Source organism: Bombus flavifrons, chromosome 7, assembly GCF_040668555.2.
Source record: "Bombus flavifrons isolate JBK064 chromosome 7, iyBomFlav1_principal, whole genome shotgun sequence".
NCBI classification, from domain to species: Eukaryota; Metazoa; Arthropoda; class Insecta; order Hymenoptera; family Apidae; genus Bombus; species Bombus flavifrons.
The window spans coordinates 15039664-15057999 of NC_138448.1; the positions used below are offsets into that span (position 1 = coordinate 15039664).

The 18336-nt window shown below is 36.2% G+C and overlaps 2 long non-coding RNA genes across 3 annotated transcripts in view; one reads left to right on the plus strand and one right to left on the minus strand.

Annotated features, from left to right (window-relative positions):
* LOC138181945 (uncharacterized) overlaps nucleotides 1-18336 on the plus strand; it is a 111890-nt gene that overhangs the window by 79164 nt on the left and 14390 nt on the right. The gene's annotated exons all lie outside the window — the stretch shown is intronic.
* The window catches only part of LOC138181946 (uncharacterized), a 158423-nt gene that overhangs the window by 52389 nt on the left and 87698 nt on the right, over nucleotides 1-18336 (minus strand). For both annotated transcript variants that reach the window (XR_011173653.1, XR_011173652.1), the window contains exon 2: nucleotides 9891-10021. This is a non-coding gene — a long non-coding RNA (uncharacterized LOC138181946). The remainder of the gene's footprint in view (nucleotides 1-9890; nucleotides 10022-18336) is intronic.

Below are 18336 nucleotides of genomic sequence, written 5' to 3' on the forward strand. Positions count from 1 at the left end.
GTACCATTTTGTAACACTAAGAATTTTCATTTGTTATGGAGGACATTTTTTAGTCGACTTTGTAGTAAAAGAACACGCGACTCGTTCGTCGAAATGAACGAGCAACTCGTTCGAATTAGTATGAAGTTAAAATAATATTAGATATTCATTCTGAAAATAGGTAAACGTTTCCTCCGGGTGGGCTGAAACTTTTGCACGGTACTGTATCCTAATGTCAGTGGAAAATTAATTACAGCGGCAATAGCAAAAATAATCAGAATTCCTGGAATTTTGTATCCCCGTTGCCAAAGAAACTCACACGTTTGTAGAACGTGTGTCGTGTTTCACGAATACTCGCACGATTTGAATACCGAGCCACGTAGAATCCACGAGACGAGAAACGTGTTTTCACATCTATGGAATATCAACGATATCAACGGTACGCTATTCTCGATGACTTAATTCGCCGCAAGACAAATGTCTTTTCTCCTTTTGAGAACCGCGGAAACCTAAATAACAGCAGAAAGATTCGCGAGAACGTGTAGAAGGTAGGGAAAACACGCAATTAAGAACTTTTAGAGCGTGTTAAAATGATGCATTCAGTTCAAAGTCCAAGTGTGCTTCTACTCGTAAGTATGAGGACAATTTGATCAGTTTGTATCAACAATATTACGAATGTTATTAAAATATAAAGATTATATAAAGAAAAATCTGATAAGTAAATTTCCGTTATTTCGTTGATTTACATCACTTTATGATTAAAAAGGAATAGCGAAAAATGAAAAGAATCTGTTAAACCCAAATGCATAAGCCCTTTAAAAACAGCTTGTGGATCGACAAAATTTCGTAAAAAGCTAAAATTGGCCATTTATGCGCTAAAGGATAAAATCCTAAAGTCCCGAGTCTAATTTTGGAATCGAATTACATTGAATAGCAACGCACCCGAACCGGCTGGCAGCGGAAACGATCAACACATCAAACATAGAAAGAAGACTAAAAAGGAAACACCCAACAGATCTCACAAAGGACATAACCTAACAAACACGAAGATGGTACCCTGCTGCGGGTAACCACCCACATGTTATATTATTACAACACCAAGATATAACATTTTACCAAATGTCCTACTGGACAAATTGTAAAAAATTTAAATAAATAAATAGAAAAAAAAAGAATTACATTGTGTCAAAAATACGCAAGTATCCATGTATTTTTTTAATATTATTAAAGTGCGATATATATATATATATATATCATATTATAAAGTGCATTTTATTTGTCGATCGATCCGCAACACCTCGGTATGTCCTCACTGAATGTAAACGCTGCAGCTGACTTTGCAAACTTCCGGCGAGGCTAGCTCATAACTTCGCGCCGGAGTTTCTGTTTCGAACTCGAAGGGACGTCTTAACGTACTGCCTGTCTTAATTGTTGGCATCCGGTTAGAGAGCGCGATTTCGTTCGCGAAAAGTGTCACCAACTGCTATGCGTTTTGCTAACATTGAAACTACGAATGATGATGGTATTGTACAAGTTATTGAGTGGATTAAAAGGAGACAGATATAGAGGAATATAGAAAATTTTATACTATTGTGACTGAGACACGTTCGTCTGGAAAATTATTTTTAAATTAACCTATCGATCGCCAAATTCATTTCGTTAATTAACTTTTTGATTATATCACGCATCTAATACCAATGTTATAGGTATTATATTCTCTCCCGAATATTCCCTCTAAGTTTTGAAAGTATCATCGAATTTAATTAAAACACGGTTAATACGTATATATTGGAAACGATAGTTATCGGTCCAGCGTGACAGTGTTGTAAAAAATATTTGGAGGTGAAAAAATGAACGTAGAAATCTTCCAAATTTCTACATCTCCAAAATTTGGAAAATCTCCAAACTCGTCGCTATGTTTCAACTGGGAAATTGAAATTAAGAATAACACAGACACCGAGTTAAAACTAAAGATTTAGACACCGGGAGATCCTAATTTTAAGAATTATGGATGGTAAGAGCAGTCAACTAGTTAATGGGATTGTTGGAACAAGATTCGAAGTTGAATTTCTCGTTTGCTGGACCAAAGCCACATCCAATTAACTTGTTAGCTGCGTCATACGGATTTTGTTTCCTTCAATTTAATATTCGAAATGGAAACCATTTACATACACTCTGATATCGAGTGTTCTACTTTTCATTTGCAAAGAAAGCTATTCACTTGTTTACTTAGTTGCACGACTATAATAATTAACTCTATATCTTCACATTTTAATAATAATATATTTTACAAATATTTCTATCCTTCTGTTATCGTCGTTCTCTTTGTACGTGAAATTTATCAAATCGTAAAAACGTAGGAAGCTTGTTTCTTCTTTTTACTCTCTTCGTTCCTATTATTATTATATTTCGTTATTCTTTTTATCGCTACATTAATCAACTTTATATCTTTTCAATTGAAGCAATTTTTCACCTCTTTCTAAATATTTTTACCTTTCTGCTACTATCGTTCTTTTTGCATGTGCCATTTACTCAATTAAAAATGGATTAAATCGATCCTGAAGCTCGGTATATCAAATTATAAAAAGTGTCGAGAGGTTTTCTTTTTTCCCGTTTGCTTTTACTTTTACTTTGTTCGTTTCTCACCGTAGCTGGTGTTCATTGTTAACAAGATGACAGTTTCAGGCATCATTTACTCCAGCTGTACTATTTAATTTTTGTCTCCCGTGCATCTCAAGAAAATTACTCACTGAATATGCAGATGAACCATCTTAAAGTTGATTAGTTGCATTTAAGGAAGACAGGACTGTGTTTCCTGGTATACACGGTAAATGTGTCAGAAAATGCAGCGCAGAGGAAATTGATGCGTAATATTTTATAAAATGCTCGGTTAAGTTGATTAAACAACAATTGGTGAAACAATCTAACGAATAAAATAACGCAATGTACTCTTGAGATAGAAAATAATATTCATTTCCATCGTGATTTTTATTAATATTAATCCACACATTCCCCTTTTCATTTTTATGAGAGATTCTCTGATATTTTATTGGAATTCAATATTCGATATTGTGATAGCCCGTTATTAAATACTGTTCATAGAATATTTAATTGTTCAATAATTTTTGTAGCATGATAAAATATATTTAGCATCGATGATAAATGTGTTTATTCGGTGACAAAATATTTGCAGAACAAAATCTTATGAATCTAATAAATTATTGTATTCGTTAAAATTGAAATTGGCTCGTTTGCTACCAGCAGAAATGCACATAAATTTTCTTTACGAGGTTGTTGAAAGTATAAAATATTTATTTTTGTAACGAAAGCATCGAATTGAAATAAACAGTTATATAAAATGTTTGTTTGCTCTCTGCTACTATGTAATTTCGTCCATGCACAAGTTGAAGAACATTTGATACGAGTATTACGACTCAGTTACGATAAGGTTTATTAATAATAAATAATGAAAATGCATAACGTAGCAAGTAAATGGATACCCTTAAATAAATAACTGATAATTACTGACAGAAGTAGACTTACCGAATTAATAAGCTGTTTTAAGGAATTTCGATTTTCTCAAGAAACATTGACAGGCGTTTAATGAATTATTGAATCAAGATGGTTCAAAACTTTGGCCACAAAATATGAAATTGATGATCGAGATATGAAATAAATTACATGGAAGAGACTAAAACTGTGGAAACTTGAATAAAATATAGTCCATTTCCAATTTGTCCAACTAATTAATCTCCTAAATTAATCCTTAATTAATAGTTTTATTCCCACAAAAAAAGAAAAGAAAATAACAGAATGCGAGCATCCGAAGTCCACTGCTCAATTTAAGTAAAAGTACAAGTTAAAATGAAAGAATATTCATACAGATTACCTTGCATCGTTCCAATGAACTATGATGACTCTCACGTACTGGAATAACTCAGATAGAACGCTATCAAACCTACGACAATCGTATCAATAAATAAAGAAAAAATATTTGTATACACAGTGGCAGGGACGATCATGCGTACAATTTATTCCTCATTTTCCAATGAAGCCTTTTTTCATCAGCTTTTACATTCCATGTTGATAGTATCGAATGTTTGTAGACATACATATGCTACTATTAAACGATACAAACTCTAATATCACAGTACTCCAGGTCCAATCCTACAATAAATAAAATGGTGTGAAAACATTTTTTATAACCTTTGTATAACATCAAAATCGATGAAAAGTTAGAATTCGTAGGTCCCAAGACGTAATAAAGTTAGGAATTTTTGTCAAAAACTTGGGTTTTTGTCCTAGGTCATGAACGCCCTTGGGGCTCCTCGCGACCCTCGCCGCACAGCGGAACATCCGTCGCGTGGGAACTCGGAGCATGGCGACCCGCTTATACCTTGTGAAAGGTTAAATGGCCTCTTTAACGCACACTTGCGGCAACTACCGCCGCCAGAGACCTTTCTATAGTCGGGAAAGCGCGTCAAGCGTTGTCGTTATCGAACACTCGTGTCCGTTCTTTCGATCGATTCGCCAGATATCGTGCGTTCGCGGATCCACGACAGCACCGGTGCCGCCCTTTCGATCGCTGCCACCGTTTCTTCCTTTTCCAAGAAACGAAACCGCCGTAACGTGGCTGCGGGTATAGTGGCCTCTCCTTCTAAGGTCTCTCTCTTCCCCGTTGATCGTTAGATGCCGTTGCCGATTGTTTGTTGGATATTGACAAGTTAACGATAATATCGTTATGATATTTTGCGCAGGAAATCGCTTTGGAAAAAAGAGCAGAGAGCTAATTGAAATTTTTAGATTTTCAACTTTCACCACGAATAGACAACGTGTTCCGGGTCCCAGTCCTGTTACAGGAGAACTCCGTTTATCTGAAATTGTCGCAGGACAAACAATTTATATAATAGGAGTTCGCTTATCTTTCCTACTTATTTATTATTATTATTTTTCATTCGCGTAATAGTTGGTTCACTCGGACATTAACTAAAGTTTTGTTCCAACGAACGAAACCCGACCGTATCGATACGTTGAAAGGAAGAATATTTTCAAGTCTGACCTGATGAATCAGGCTGGAATGTTTACGAAACGTCGGGCAATAAAGTGCAATGTACAAGTATTAATAACACGATTGAAACCCGAAGGATCAGAAATATGTCGAGTTAATTCAACTTTATTTTGGCTGTACCGTTTTTCGTTACGGTTTGATAGAAGAGTGACATATTTTATCACTTTGTTCACCGGAGGGATTTATGCAGAAAGTAACGTCTGCGGCCGGTTATTTTTCGTGTAAACCAATATTGAAACATCCGCGTGTGACGTGCAAAAAGTCAGAAAAAACCTAACGTGACAAATGGCGGGGGATAAAAATAGTAACAAACTTTATAATGAACATTTTATCAATTTTAAGCTGTAACAAATTTAAGCTGTCTCTAAACGCGTCTAAATATGTTACCGGTTAACGGCAACCACAGAAACCTAACACAAAATGTATGGATACGTATCTTCGGTCGACAATGGGTGAAAAATCGTCGATTTTGACATGTCTGAAAAGATCGAGCGTAACATCGACATATTTTTCTTGCTTTAATTTTTCTCTTAGGTATTTTCGTTAAAGCAGAATAATTTTCTCTGCAAAAGTATTGAGAAAATACTACGATGACTCACGCTCGATATTTGTTCGTACATTGAACAGCGTGATTAATTTAATTCTATAAAGGAGGTAGAAAGTATCAGCTGCATCAAATTAATCATCTCCGACGTGGCAGCCGTTCTGCAATTTTTCTTTTTGTCTTTATTCATTGAGGTAAAAAGACGTGTTTACATTACGAAGAAGATAATATTGCGGTTTGACATTTTCATTACTTAATATCTCGATTATGTGAATAGACTAAGTAGATGCTTTCGGTAAAATAAAGATAAATGGAACTTCTAATGGCAACCTATGTATCAAACTGAAGCAGCCAATTTCATAAGAAACTATTACAAATCGTTTCGATGAACGTATCCCAAATTCTTACGTTTGAAGTTGCGAGTGTGAGGAGGTTATTAAAGACCAAGTTATCATAAATTACAAGTTTGATAATATAAATTACAAGTTTTGGAGAAGATATAGAAATTCTTATATCAGACTATTACGAAAACAAGCGTTTAAATTCTTATATCCGAGGATTCAAAAACAAAAAGAATAAACGTTCAAATTCTTGTTCGAGATATAAAGATATAAACAATACAAAAATTTGTATATCGAAAGATGAAAAAAATTCATAAGAATTGCAGACAATAAACTGTTCCGATTCTAGCGGTATGACCCATTTTGCAATTTTTTACGGTCAGCTTCTGCAGTTCCATACTTTAGAGATAAAGTGACACGATCCAATTACGGATATAGGAAAATTGTTACGTTATCGACGTTGCTGCAATAAAAGTTGTTCGAGTGGTAGGCAGCTATCGTGAATTTTGAGTCTCTCAAGGTTGAAACGAGATATGTATAACAACGTACAATGTAGCAACCGTCGAGTACTTTCTCGTTGAATTAGTAGAAAGTTCGTGGCATACACGAGCAACGTAAAAAATATGTTGCAAGGTGCCGATACTTGTTTGCTCTCGTTTCGTTTCGATACTTTTGCGTGCGACCAACGCATTTACGATTAGCAAATTGCGCATGAACATCGAAGGATTTATTTTATTTTTTTATTGGACATTCTCCAAGTGCTGACGCGATTTTCCATTCTATGAAATATCATTTCACGAATTTAACAGTTTTGCAGAGAATTCGTTGTATACGAACGCAAGAGAGTTTTTCTCGATATTTCAATTTTCATAATTCACTTCATTCTCACCTTACAACTTTTGCATATCGTGTATTATTTTACTTTGCTTGGTCATTAATTAGTGGGTTAACTTTTCATAGTAACTTTATAGTTTTATAACGACGCATCTTTGGGAACTCGAACGATTTTTAATAAAGTAGATATGTGGAAAAAGACTTGTTTTTCTCATGCATTTTCCAATATACGTATCAATTTGTTTGGTTGGCGTTTTATACTTTACTTTCTAGCAGTTCCAGTGACAGATATATTATACGTATGAAGTTTCTTCTAAAAAAATCTTTGGCACACGCGTTATGTCGTACTCTTTCCGTTCGTAAAACTACGTCTCAACGAGAAATGCCTATTAGAGTATTGATTTTTCGCGATACTAGGGCAAAGAGATATCGAGATCGACGATTCTTGTTCGTTTTGTAAGAAATCTAGCATAATAGAAGTATACCATTGCAACGGCTTGTTTCGTGACTCCGGATGTTGCAAGTTTCACTTGGTATCCCGTGAAATGAAAACGTAACAGAACGAGACAGGAACGTTCAGCTTTCCGTGAGAAAACTAAACATCGAACTTTCAGACCAGATAAACTCGAAATGCAAGTACCTTTCACATTTCGAGACAAAGGCAGCATCATAGCGAGTCTGGTAATTTATACGATTTGACGTGAAGTCAAATTGTTCAACGAATTCGCGATTCTTTTTATCGTATATTTTCTCCCGATCTTTGCTCGTTATAAATCTGTTGATCGAAACAAAATAATTTCGTTCGACAAAAAAGAGGAAGATTTGCAAAATGCTAAATCTCGATACGCGTCCTGAATTTTTCTTCGCAGAAAGCTGACAAAAATATATCGATAATGTCTCTGATTATACATTTATTCTTCAAATTCGTTTAAGAATAGGCTTTCTTTTTTTTTTTTTTATTTAGTTGTTTACATTCACAATTTGTCCGATTTGGACATTTGGTAGAATTTTTTAAGAATAGGTAATAAAATAAAATGCAATAACGCTAAAATGGAATTTCTTTTTCGGCAAGAGATACGTAGGAATAAATTTTTTCTTTTTTTTTTTTTTTGAAAAATCAAAGAGCGAAAAGAAGAAAAAATATGTAAAAGTGTTCTACGAGCTATACGCGGTGAAGTAAAAGTAGAAACTGCAAGAGAATTGGACGTTTACTCTTTCAACAACGCCGACCCACTTGCAACGATATTGTTGGCAAAAAACGAAAACCAAAAAAGAATCAAATCTAACGAACAACTCCGCACTCCGATCGAGAGATCAACGCTAAATATTCTCTTTGCACGCATTGTCGGTGGGACGTGGACGTTTTTTCGATACCAAACAGCGGCATTCGGAAATTCGATCGAAAAAAAAACCAGAGGCTCACCCGCATATGGACTTTGAATGCTTGTCGCGGAACATTTTATAGTTACAGGAAAATCGGAGCGAGGCGCAGTGAATTCGACGTATTCACTGACCTTTCTATCAAATTTCATTCATTGCAGCGCGACACACCGGCCGCCGCGTGTCGATAGAAATAATTGCTCGAAAAACGTTCCCAACGAGATTCGAGTAAAAGTGTCATATGTACCTTTAATTTAATATCACGAATTGGCTGATGATTTTAAATACGATTTATCGTATAAAAAGGCTTTAGTATATTTTACTCGTTACAAAAGGAAAAATAAATATTTATTTAATATTAAAAGGTTTCGCGTTTTATGCGAAGTTTATGAAGGCCAATGATTTTATCAAATAAAAATTGATATTGCTTTCATCGTTATAATTATATTTAAACGTACTGTTATTTTGATACCAGTTACATTGGCTTGAAATAAATATTGATTTTTCAAATGGATTTCATTTTCAACTTTCTTTTTGAAAATTTGAAAGTTATTTATTTTACTCGTGATATTCATGAATAGAAAATAAACTGAAATGATAGTGAATCATTAAATTAGACAAAAAATTGAGAGCCAAGTCGAATAATGAACGTTTCAAAGCAGTTTGACTAAATTTATATTTGTCGAAAGAAAAATAAACCGCGTTTCGTTATGTTGCACTTTGAAAGAAACAGAGCATAGTTATTTTAAAAATGGACAATGGGCGGAAGTCTTCTGAACAAAATACTGCAGAAACAAAGACAACTGTGAAATCTTTTATGATTTTAAAATAACTCGTCCGAAAGATACATTTAATATACAAAAATGTAATATTAAGTTGTAACTGAATTCCGATAAAGTCTATATACCAGCTTATTCTTAGCTTTAGACGATATATAAAACATTTGCAAAGACAAACATATTTACATATATTTTACAAGACGAACAAAGGAAAGATGTTTGTAGAAAATTGATCCAATAAAAGCGAACACTTTGTTATGTTAGAACCCGGTATACTCATAAATATACACTATCCAGAATAAATATAAATATCCGGATACTTTGGTCGATTCGTAATAAAATTTATCTCTCTTTATTTAATCGTTAAAAAGCAGCTTCTTAATTTGATTTATAATTCAGAAATGAAAGAACCGGAAGATAAAGAACTCGTCGACTAACAAAATAGTTCTACGAGATATGACAATTACAAACGTCAGTTTTCAAACGTAATTCTAAATAAATCGAATAAAACTATTATATTATACACTGTCAATTACGAAGAATAAAATCACTACAGTTCGATATATCTGCGATTTTGTAGTTGAAATGCAACTTGCGAAAAATAATCAAGTATCCAGCTACGTTTGAACAGTGGCATACATTTATTTACATATTATATGTTATACGTTCTAGTGTTAAGTACACCATGTCTCGAAAGGGTTGATCAACTTATCAGATTACGAAGATTCGCTTCAAAGCGAATAATCAAAATTTCCGTAACGTGCTCACATTACGCGATCATCTACAGACCAACGAGGTCGCGATCTACGCGATATGAATTTGACTCACGTTTTACACGTTCCCTGTTAAGTTAACTCAAACTTTGACACGAAGTTACGCCGATCTCAAGACCGAAATACCAAACTGTCGTGGCGTAACTCCGCGTGTAACTGAAACGGACGTTGGTTCCTCCCCCTTTTGCATACCTTGTAACAATGCTGCGCTGAAACTGCCACGTAATTTGCAACTTCTACGCCCGATACACATTTTCAGTATTTCTCGTCGGATCTGGTTACCGTCACCGACACGCCGCTTCGCCGTCCTGATCACCGCCAAACTGCAACAATTATAGCTTTCTCTTAGCAAAATGGACACGATTAATTTCCCTCGGCTATTCTCAGCGTCTTGATTTTCAGATACGCGATGCTCCTACGCATTACCAAAAAGTTTCAGAATCACAGACGAAAGATACGCGTTGTTTTCCACCGTTTTTGGAGTTTCAGTGTTCTCGAAGTCCAGGTGCTTTGTATTAATTCGTCGTGGACTGAATTCTTTCTGGACTGTTGGAGAAAAATGTTATTTTATCATATATTAACGATAGAAACAGATTTTCTAATAATGCTTTTGCATAGAATGCAAGAGACTACAACTGTTACGTCGGGCGACCCTCTACCTAGACCAGGCCATACACCGCCATACACCGCGGGCCAGACGGAAACCAGATGTCCGCTCATCCTTACTGCGTACCCTCGATAGTCTTAAGGACCTATCATAAATCCCAGCAATTTGCTAGCTAAGGTCCTTCAGACAGAACAAATATCTTTTTTCTAAATCGCTTTCTAAAGAGTATTGTCTACTACGCCTTGACACGGGAAAGTTAGTTTTTCTCACGTACGATGCTTCCCACTAGCAACTTTCTATCGAGAGCAGCTAAGACCCTTCCTAGTCCACCAACCTTCGTTTATCCAATCAGAAGCAATGTATACTGCCCTCACTTTCCTGACCAAAAATGTCATGAATAAATCCGATGGTCCCGTGCGCTAGACACACCCATCGCTAGCTTTCCTCCGACACAGCATCGCCACTGTACTTTACTTCTTCTACACCGCTAGAAAAGTCAACTTCTTATTCTACAACGTTAGAATAGTGAACATGTCAGTAACGGGTTAGTCAACTATAACAAAACTCTAAGAGCCTTGCTCTATCATCAACGAATATTGTGCCAGTGTATCGCGTCTCTATACGCTAACTCATTGTCGACGATATATACTATAAGCAACGGTGTAACTTAAGTGGAAAAAATATATAATTTATAACTCTGTGAATCACTGTGTTATACCCTTTCGACCACCCCTATTATCTTAACGGAAATCAGGGGACCGATCAACTCGTGGTGTCGATTATTATAATCGTAACGGGAATTTACGACTCCCGTTGACGTCTCTCTTCGCGATTGCGTCTCCCCGCGATTGGTCGAAAATACAACAACTGTAAAAATTGTTTGATACGGAGGTGCGATTGTGTGCAGCGAGTAATTACTTTTTATATGAAATTGTTGACGTTACGTAGATATACGTTTGCTTTTGTTGAACAATATTAGGTTCCATAATACATAAATATTTCTTGCCAAGTAGCAATAACGATTAAAAAACAATTTAAAAATGCAAGAATATACGAACGAATTCTTCGCGTATTGGGATCATTTTCAGGAATAATTTCAAGAAAGTCAAGATATGTTTCTTCCTTCTCTCTCTTTTTTTTTTTTTTTTAATACCTGAGGGCTTAATTATCGTTGTTATCCTTTAGTACATTTTCCACAGATTACGAGAGATTATCAATTGAAATTTCCATTTACAATGTTATCTCTGGTGGCCACGAATTCATAAAAATTCGCCTCGTATACGAGGTTTTTACAAGTAATTGGAAGTTTAATACAAGATAGAATATCCTTCGGTATAATGATAGTAATAATTTGACTATTATCGTTGGGCTTTAGGATATAACGGCGTCTAGTTATATACTCTCGACTGATCTTCGTAACAAGATATGTGCTTATTTTTAATTCTTCATGCTATATTAATCTCTTTTAACTTGCGGCTTTCGTAGCATTTCACTATGATAAATGTCTGTCGTTACCGTTGTCGCTAATGATATTGTTATTTATTGCGGAATAGAATAGGTATTACGAGAGAATATACATGCAAAGTATCGTAACGTTTAATCCTTTCAAGTAACGTTTAGAATATTCGTTTTATATCGTATACACATCTGATAGAATATATTCTACGTGTATATTTACAAATTTTATTTCAATTTCGTAGAATTACTTTCCAAGCATCGCAATATACTAAAATCGAGTCGATCAATCTCGTCCACGATATCAATTTTAAATAATTTTTACACGAAAAATCCCAACCTGCTAAATTAAATAGCCTACTTGTTATTCATAAATTTCTCTTACAAAATATTCTTTCAACCGCGAAAAAATCCACGTTACCGTTCAACCATCAACCAGTACGCTGAAAACCCGCAATAAATAACCTCAAGTAGAATCAACCTGCACATCCTCGTCCATAAACCTTGCAAACATCCGAATTCCTACCGCAGCCATTCACAATTCGAATTCCTAAACGCCCAAATCGTGTCACCGAAATCCTTTCCGCGAGTCTTTTCCCGCGACGGTTTCCCTTCCCTTTCCCGCCATCGTTTAAGACTTCCACCGTTCAGGGAGCAGTCCGTAAATACGTCGGCAGAAACGGGCCGTTCGAATGGCGAAAGCTTAAGGTCCCGTGGAACGTTCCTCGGTTGAACTGGCTGTTATTTTTCAGTCCAGTCACCGAGACGCTTCTCTTTTTCTTTCTCTCTTTTTCTCTCTCTCTCTCTCTCTTTCTATCTCTCTTCCCATTCCTCTCTTTCTCTTCCCTTTCTTGTACGGCGCGCCGAAATTTCGGTTGCCACTTTATGGAGCTGTTTTCCTTTCCTTCCTCTCCTCCACGAGGAAAGTTTTCCAGCGGCCCAGCCGGCGTATCTCGACAGGGGGTGGAACAACGTAAAACCAGAACGAAGAAAGATTGTCGGCGGAGGGGGGAAGAGAGAGACAGAGGGACAAGTTTAAGGGTGAGTCGAGGGTGTTAGGGTAGGTTGCGGCACAGTGGAATTCGGTCACTATTTTAATATCGATCCGCCCACCGCGTCTACCAACCCCTTCCTCGCTCCATCCCCCTTTTCTACGCGATTCTGCACACTTGGCTAGCATGCATAAAATGCGACACGTACACGCGTCTCTATAGAGGCAAAGGCGTATACACCGTGGTACTAAATTCGTGGTACGAACCAAGTCAGGAAGATTCTATGACTCGAAAGAAGACGTTGCGTTGGAAGTTTTATTTGCGAGAAAATCGACTTTCAAAACTTGTCGAATGCACGTGTATTTCACTAATCTTCGACTGGATAAGAATGGACGATCGGCAGCGGGTTACTCTATTTACACGCGAAAAGAAGTCGGAACTGTGGAAGAACCGTGTAGATATATTTATCGATATATCTTTTTTATCTTTCGTTTGCAATATTTCCCAGCAGTCTAACGTGCGTTCTAGTTATGTTTTAGGTAAGAGGAAGTACACGATTTTTTCTAATTTTTTTACCTCAAAGAAGCTACGAATCGTGGAAATCCTGACAAGAGAAAATAGAGTTGGAACGTAAGTGTTAGGAAAAACTTAGCTCGGTACAGTCGTACACGCAAATATTAGGCAAATTTTCAGATCGAGCTTTCTCGAAAATGAGGCTTCAGACAAAAAAATGTAATTCTACGTTTCCTCCTTATTTTCACGCGTGGAATAACCTTTTTGGAAATTAGACAAATTCACTACACTCGATAAGTTTTCAAACTCGATTTTCCTCTTATTCTTAGTCACGTCATCTTCCAGACTTCGCTTGGACCACGAATTTAGAACCACGGTGTATATACGGTGTGAACGAATGTACGTAGAACGTATATATATGTGTGTGTGTTTGTGTGTGTGTGTGTGTGGAAATTCGTATACATGTAGACGACGTAAGCGACGGGTAAGCAAGCTCGCTTCTACGGAGAAGTTCCGTTCGGTTTCACCGGTTTTCTATGCGACGCGATACGCGCTGTGACCGCATCGATGGCCTCTCGGCGCTATTACAGAAACGACAATTCCGGATACGGGACGGAATCGTCGATCGATCTCGACGTGATTCTTTCGAAAGGAACGAACCGGGTTTATGGTTCTTCCAAGCGACGCGAGAAGCAAGTCTAAAGTAAGTGGACGGTGTATCGTTTCGAGATTAATTTTTAATGGTCCGTTTGGTATTGTTAAACGAGGTATTCTAGTTGCTTCGGGTTGTTTCAGTTTGCAATTTCGTTGATTATATATTTGCCTTTTTCGTATTAAACGTTAAATCGCGAGCCTGTGAGTACTCTCGTTTTAACTGATTATAAAAATATATTAGTCGGGACTGAAGCTTTTCGGCGAAACAACAGGACCAAAATTATTATGATAAAATAGAAACGACAGGTACCACAAAGTTGTATTATTTGTCATACAACGTTTTCAAATGTTAAATATTTTTGCGATTGAATTTCGTTTGACAGAAATTACCAACGATGAGAGTGATAATTGTCAATAAAAATTGTCAAAAATAATACGTTCTTAGAAATGTTTAATAGGAAATTGTTCGCCGGTATTTAGTAATTTTGATGAATTCCCAGAATAACTACTTTCGGAACAGTAGTTCATTCTTCTTCTCTAAAGACACCCTTCTTATCTAGATTTCCCACCGGGAAAGTGGAAGTAAATCCCTTAAGGAAAACACATGTAGATACACGTTTGTTTCCATCGTAATACTTTTAAAAAATAGTCGTGTCCATCATTGTTCATAGCTGAATACAAATATCACGGTAAAGAATTTCTTCTTTGTTTGCATGATGTTTACGAAATATTTTTACATTTGTAGAAAACCAATTCCGTTTGTAGTTTTATATCATAAATTAATTTTGTCTTTCCTATAGTGCCATTTCACGTATCTATTCTTGCTCGATGTAGTATGGTAGGTACCTTAACTTCTCGTTCTTTAATTTTTACATTACCAAATGAAAAGAAATATTTTAATACAAATAGTAAATATGTAAGTATATCATAATTTGTCATGATTTTCGTATTAAATGAAATTTTTTCAAATACAACGATGCCTAATTGTACGTATCTTCTTGAATAATGTGATTTTCATACGTGTTATTATATCGATAAACATTTGTTCGAGATCTTCCGGAATTCAAAACGATATTCGATAAGAAAAAGATTAGAAATCAGTAGTTTAGTCATTTCCATATTTTACTTTTTTTTTTCAGGCTGAAATTACAATAAATGTCAGCGTACGAGCATTTGCACCGACATTTACGTTCCACTAGAATTTACGACAAAGTACAAATAAAACAAAATTCCACGCTATTTCCAATATTCCACCTAAAACCATTGGATCTTTTCAAGCGAAACGCCGGACCTTCTTTCTTAAAGTATGCAAAATAATTTTTCTATCTTAAATGCCATGGCGTATCACGTAAAACGCAGCCGTATAGCGAGATCGGGTTGCACGATGTTTATAGTAGAAAGTAACTAATGATTCTCGCAAGAGAAGCGGATCTACGAGCTGTAAAACCTTTACGCTCGCTTTGCAGGCCAAGCCGGCAACTCTTTACATCGCGATAATCATTAGAACGTATTACCAAGAATACTAACGAGCGTATTCTCTTCTCTAAATCCTCAAAAACGGGACTCTACGCGACAAACTTGCCTTCACCCTGCCACCCCCACCTTCCTCAAAAGATCTTTCCTCTGGACGAGGTATTAGCCTTCAAACGAAAATTTTTCCGCATTTCAATCAACGAACCAAGCGCTCGTCTAATTAACCGTTTACTTTTGATTAGTGGCAACGAGAACATTCGAAATTCTGTATCAAGTTTTGTAACATTTAATTATAAATTCTTTCAGATTTCAAGCAACAAACCGTGTGCTCGACTAATTAACCGTTTACGTTGTATGCAATCAATGACAATGCGAATTGTTAATATAACGCAATTTTGAATTAACTTGCAAATGTAAATTCTTTTAGATATTCGATAATAATCTGTGTAATTGCATTATGTTTAAAATGAAAATTCCTGCAGATTCCAAGTAACAGTCTGCGTAATCTGAATGCAGTGCCCCTAATTAACCATCGATGTCGTTTTCAATCAATGAAAATGGTAATAATTTGTAATTATATAAAAAGCAACTTTCTGCTGACGATCTTCGTTGATTGATTCCTCGCTGGAATGAAAATTTTCTGGTGTAAACGATCACGAGCGACGAATCATGGGAGAGACAATGTTATGGTAATGATCGATGGAATAAATAACGAATAAACGATAAATAATAATATTATACGTTGACAAAAAAAGGACGAATGAAGAAAATTTATAGTTTAGGATACGCTGTTAATTAGTTTTAAGTTCGTAGTCGTGAGTTTTAGTTCGATATTCCTATTGGTACGTATTGAATCGTACTGAATCGAAACAGCGAAGAATTAAACATAGGTTATACTTTGATTATGCTAACTTGGATCATATTTGGATTTCTTGGAAAGAAATCTGTCATTATCAATAAAAAGAAGAACGAATAATTTTTATTTACATATGTATCAAATCTATTTGTTTTTAGCGGAATCAAACTACCAATTATACTAAATGTTTTAATCTTCTTAATAACATTAATTCAGTTGTTCACGTATTTTATGTTATACACGACAAATATTTAATGGAAAATATTTTATAAAGAAATCTTGATACTACCGTAACGATATAACGTTATTTTACTACGTAAAAGTATTCCGCCTAAGTAGATTACAATAGAGTTCTAACGACTCGAGCAAACGCTAGGAGCCATAGGCGTTCTCCATTTTTTCCCACAAGGTAGGAGAATTAAAATTATACGAAAATAAAACGAAACAAAAACGCAAGAGAAAAAGAAAAAAGAAAAACAAATGAGAATGGTAAAAAAAAAAAAGAAAAAAAGGAGCACGCTCGTAAAAGTACGGCGAAGCAGTGATCGCGAGTAAGCGGTTGAATCGTAAAACCACGGTGCATGCAAAATGAAATCATGAGCTAAAGCGGCGGTTACACCTTCGGGACATAATGCTTCGAAGAATTAAAAATTACCACGAGTACGGTCGAAAAATGCAAAAAATAAAAAGTAACATAGTTGGCCTGTGCAGCTCCTCGCGCAACTTATACATTTTTATCGATGTACCATCGAGTGTTACTCGCTCATTAATTAGCTTATCCGTAGATGGGCAAGCAGAAAGGGGAAATGGTCCGAACCCCTATCGATTCTCATGTATAAAATGAAGCAATTCCATCGTCTCAAGATGCATACAAGTTTTATTATAATTTTCGAGTAGAATGCTACAAGATGTTCGTTTTAATGGGCGCAAATGGTAGATGTGGAACTTAATTCGTTAGCAACCTTGTCTTATAAAATCTGGGCTGTCACGCTCGAGAGCTCTAATTAGAATCGTTATTATTCCCCTTCGGTGCTACCGGCTATCATTCATTTGCTAACTCAGTCGAGCAAAAGAGGAAAACGAAACGAAAACGATGGAAAGGGATATCTACTTTTTGTTTCGGGGAACATTGATTGCTCGTCGTTTCTGAATTAAAGTATTACAGCTACTAAACTGGCTCGTAATAGTTCCATCAATGAGGAAAGATTTTTCTTTGCTTAAAGGTTTGTTTTGTATCATTGGCGATTTCAATCGTTCATCGATGTTGTTAATAATTAACAGATTACGAATGTTTACGCGATATATTTTTACGAATATAGTTAGAGAAAGAGAATATATATAGAAAGCTTTAACCATTAAATTCTGTGTTTTCATTCTTGCGTTGTTTACAATTCAGTTTTCTGTTTACAATTTTATTTTCTAAAATTCTAGAATTCTTATAACATGCCGCGTGCCTCTGTAATTCGCAAAATTCTCAAGAACCTTACGAACCAACGAATCTGTCTTCGTTTTTCGTAAGGTCGCCAAAAAATGCGCAAAACCTGCCTCGATGTTTTGCAAAAATCCCGTAGATTCTTAAGAACTGGAAATCTTACAAACTCGCAAGATCGATCTTCTTCCTTCGCCGTCGACAAAATTCCGGGAAACTGGAAAAAATCTTACAACCCTTCGAAAGCTGCGTCTTTTACAAAATCCACAAACCGTCTCTGTGAAACTACCCCACGGCGAGTACGTAATTAGAATATTTGTAACATCGGTAGGGGTGATACGATTTTCCGGATGCGCGATCGGGCGTCGCGGCGCACAGCTCGCCGTCCATTCCCATCGTGATAATCGTGGTCCGCGGAACAGCGGCGGCACACACCGGTCGAATAGGTAGGAAAAGTCGCATGTTAAGCCTGATAAACGAAACATAAAAGCACGGAGGTGGCCGAATGGGTGGAGGAAAGGGCGGAGAGGTTTGGCGGCGGCGGCGGTTGAAGGGTGGTCGTAGTCGAGTCACACACAGAGTAGCTGTTGTATATCCAACACTCTTCCTTGTCTCTACCATATCTGTATCCCTGCTATACGTATATATGGTAGCTGGTA